We start from the raw sequence: 4,518 nt of genomic DNA on the forward strand, positions 1-4,518 counted from the left end.
TTATCATTTGTTTCCATGATTTTTTTCAATTCTTCTTTAATTTCCCGGTTGACCCATTCATTCTTTAGAAGGATGCTGTGTAGTCTCCATGTATTTGGGTTCTTTCCAAACTTCCTCTTGTGGTTGAGTTCTAGCTTCAGAGCATTGTGGTCTGAAAATATGCATGGAATGATCCCAATATTTTGATACCGGCTGAGTCCTGATTTAGGACTGAGGACATGATCTATTCTGGAGAATGTTCCATGTGCACCTGAGAAGAATGTGTATTCTGTTGCTTTGGGATGAAATGTTCTGAATATATCTGTGATGTCCATTTGGTCCAGTGTGCCGTTTAAGGCCTTTATTTCCTTGCTGATCTTTTGCTTGGATGATCTGTCCATTTCAGTGAGGGGAGTGTTAAAGTTCCCTACTATTATTGTATTATTGTTGATGTGTTTCTTTGTTTTTGTTATTAATTGGTTTATATAGTTGGCTGCTCCCACGTTGGGGGCATAGATATTTAAAATTGTTAGATCTTCTTCTTGGACAGATCCTTTGAGTATGATATAGTGTCCTTCCTCATCTCTTATTATGTCTTTGGCTTAAAATCTAATTGATCTGATATAGGGATTGCCACTCCTGCTTTCTTCTGATGTCCATTAGCATGGTAAATTTTTTTCCACCCCGTCACTTTAAATTTGGAGGTGTCTTCGGGCTTAAAATGAGTTTCTTGCAGGCAACATATAGACAGGGTTTGTTTTTTTATCCATTCTGATACCCTTGTCTTTTGATTGGGGCATTTAGCCCATTAACATTCAGGGTAACTATTGAGAGATATGAATTTAGTGCCATTGTATTGCCTGTAAGGTGACTGTTACTGTATATTTTCTCTGTTTCTTTTTGATCTTCCACTTGTAGGATCTCTCTTTGCTTAGAGGACCCCTTTCAATATTTCCTATAGAGTTGGTTTGGTGTTTACAAATTCTTTCAGTTTTTTTTTTTTTTTTTTTTTTTTTTTTTTGTCTTGGAAGCTTTTAATCTCTCCTTCTATTTTCAATGATAGCCTAGCTGGATATAGTATTCTTGGATGCATGTTTTTCTCGTTTAGTGCTCTGAAAATATCATGCCAGCTCTTTCTGGCCTTCCAGGTCTCTGTGGATAAGTCAGCTGCCAATCTAATATTTTTACCATTGTATGTAACAGACTTCTTATCCCGGGATGCTTTCAGGATTTTCTCTTTGTCACTAAGACTTGTAAATTTTACTATTAGGTGATGGGGTGTGGGCCTATTCTTATTGATTTTGAGGGGCATTCTCTGAACCTCCTGAACTTTGATTCTCGTTCCCTTTGCCATATTGGGGAAATTCTCCCCAATATTTCTTTCCTGTATACCTTCTGCTCCCCTCTCTCTTTCTTCTTCTTCTGGAATCCCAATTATTCTAATGTTGTTTCGTCTTATGGTGTCACTTATCTCTCGAATTCTCCCCTCGTGGTCCAGTAGCTGTTTGTCCCTCTTTTGCTCAGCTTCTTTATTCTCTGTCATTTGGTCTTCTATATCACTAATTCTTTCTTCTGCCTCATTTATCCTAGCAGTGAGAGCCTCCATTTTTGATTGCACCCCATTAATAGCTTTTTTTTTAATTTCAACTTTGTGCGATTTTAGTTCTTGTATTTCTCCAGAAAGGGCTTTTATATCTCCCAAGAGGGTTTCTCTAATATCTTTCATTCCTTTTCGAGCCCGGCTCGAACCTTGAGAATTATCATTCTGAACTCTAGATCTGACATATTACCAATGTCTGTATTGATTAGGTCCCTAGCCTTTGGTACTGCCTTTTGTTCTTTTTTTGTTTTGTGGTATATTTTTCCACCTTGTCATTTTGTCCAGATAAGAGTATATGAAGGAGCAAGTAAAATACTAAAAGGGTGACAACAACCCCAGGAAAATATGCTTAACCAAATCAGAAGAGATCCTAAATTGTGAGGGGGGAGAAAGGGGTTTTAAAAGAGCTTCAAAAAGAAAGAAAGAATGAAAAGAAAAAAAGAAAAGAAAAAAAGAAAAGAATTAAAAAAGAAAATGAATAAAGAAAGTGTAAAAAAGAAAAAAATATATATATTAGATAAACTAGTTAAAATGTTAAAAAAGGAAAGGGTAAAAGTTAAAAAAATTTTAGCAGAAAAAGAGAAAAGAAATGAAAAGGAAAAAATTAAATTAACTGCAAGACTAAAAAATCACAGGGAGAAAGCCATGTGTTCCGTGGTTTGCTTTCTCCACCTCTGGAATTCTGCTGCTCTCCTTGGTATTGAAACCACACCTCCTTGTTAGGTGAACTTGGTCTTGGCTGGATTTCTTGTTGATCTTCTGGGGGAGGGGCCTGGTGTAGGGATTTTCAAGTGTCTTTGCCCCAGGCGGCATTGCACCGCCCTTCAGGGGCCGGGCTGAATAATCCGCTCGGGTTTGCTTTCAGGAGTTTTTGTTCCCTGAGCACCTTCCGTAGAGCTCCAGATGACCGGAATACAAATGGGGGCCTCCTGGACTCCGGCCTGGAGGAGCCGAGAGCCCGGGGCCCCACTCCTCAGTGCACCCTCAGAGAACAGCGCCCAGTAACTCCTGTCTGCCTGAGCTCCAGCCGCGCTCCGAGCTCACCGAGCCTGCGGCTGGTTCAAGGTAACCCTGAGCTGTGATCTTACTGTCGGCTCTGTCTCTGTAGCCAGCTTTCCCGTGCTCGACACTCAGACACCCCCAATCCTTCTGTGACCCTGCGGGACCTGAGGCCATGCTGCCCCCGCATTGGCTTCGCCCCCGTTTAGCCTCTGGAGCAATGTCCCTTAGCAGAACAGACCTTTAAAAGTCCTGATTTTGGGCGCCTGGGTGGCTCAGTGGGTTAAGCCGCTGCCTTCGGCTCAGGTCATGATCTCAGGGTCCTGGGATCGAGTCCCACATCGGGCTCTCTGCTCAGCAGGGAGACTGCTTCTCTCTCTCTCTCTCTCTGCCTGCCTCTCTGCCTAACTGTGATCTCTCTCTGTCAAATAAATAAATAAAATCTTTAAAAATAAATAAATAAATAAATAAAAGTCCTGATTTTGTGTTCATTTCTCCGCCGCTTGTCAGGAGCTGGCCCCTCCCCTCGGGGTCTATCTTCCTGTCACTTTGGATTCACTTCTCCGCCAGTCCTACCTTTCAGAAAATGCTTGTTTTTCTGTTTCTAGAATTGCTGTTCTTCTCTTCGATCTGCCGATGGATTTGCAGGTGTTTGCAATCTTTAGATAAGCTATCTAGCTGATCTTCTGCTAGCTGAAGTAGTCTCAGCCTGCTACTTCTCCACCACCTTGACTCCTCCTCCCTCTGATTTCATCTTATCTTATTTCCCCTCCTTTCCCCTATAATCCTCTATTTTGTTTCTTAGATTCAATATGAGTGAAATAATATGGTAATTATCTTTCTCTGACTTACTCATTTTGCTTAGCATAATACCCTCTAGTTCCATCTACATCATGGCAAATGGCAAGATTTCATTTTGATGGCTGCATAATATTCCATTTATTTATATACCACATCTCCTGTACCTATTCATCTATCATTGGAAATCTGGGTTTTTCCCATGCTTTGGCTATGGTGGACATTGCTGCTATAAACGTTGGGGTCCGTGTGCCCTTTTGGATCACTATGTTTGTATCTTTTGGGTAAATACCTAGTAGCACATGTCAGAAAAAACAAACATTAGTGAGGATATGGAGAAAAGGAAATCCGCTTACCAAGCTGGTGGGAATGCAAGCTGGTACAGGCACTCTGGAAAACAGTATGGAGTTTCCTCAAAAAGTTAAAAATAGAGCTACTCTATGACTCAGAAGTTGCACTACTAGGGATACATATTGAATGACTGACCAGGTAAAGATTTGTACTACCTGAGAGATAACTTGATCATGGTCTTTCAGGAAATTGTATTCCAGCAATTATCTTAATAGGCAATGAGAAGGTTAATGTCCAGGACATGAATAGTATCCTAATACTCTAAGGAAAGGACATTGTAGTTTCCTAACTTTACTGAGTTTTATTTATAATATATTTAAGACAAATAATATATTAGTCCATGTATTTCTAATAATTCTACTAACCTAATTTCTACTAATTAGGTTAGTTCTTAACAGTCATCTGAAGATGACTATACTTATTTTACTAAATTGTTCTCTTATTTTTTCTGTGACTATATGAGAAATAAAGTCCATGAAGAAAGAACTTTACATGTGTTTTATCCCCTGTTTATTAATTGTTGTGCCCTCGCTCATAGCATGGTTCCTGACATTAAATATGTGCTTTAATATAAAAACAATAATTAATAATTTAATACTTATTACATCTATATTGGTAAATAAATATTTAAGATATCTATTCACACCTTAATGTTGATAATAAAATGAGTGTTAAGTAAAACGAAAGGAGACCTTGCTATGACAAGTGGGGAAATGCATGATGAATTAATTTTCATTGGAATAAAATGCTTTGGCTGGTATTTTATTCATGCCTGGCAATTGTATCATAAT

Source organism: Mustela putorius, unplaced genomic scaffold (genome assembly GCF_011764305.1).
Source record: "Mustela putorius furo isolate JIRA1106 unplaced genomic scaffold, ASM1176430v1.1 tig00000127_pilon_pilon_pilon, whole genome shotgun sequence".
Taxonomy (NCBI): domain Eukaryota; kingdom Metazoa; phylum Chordata; class Mammalia; order Carnivora; family Mustelidae; genus Mustela; species Mustela putorius.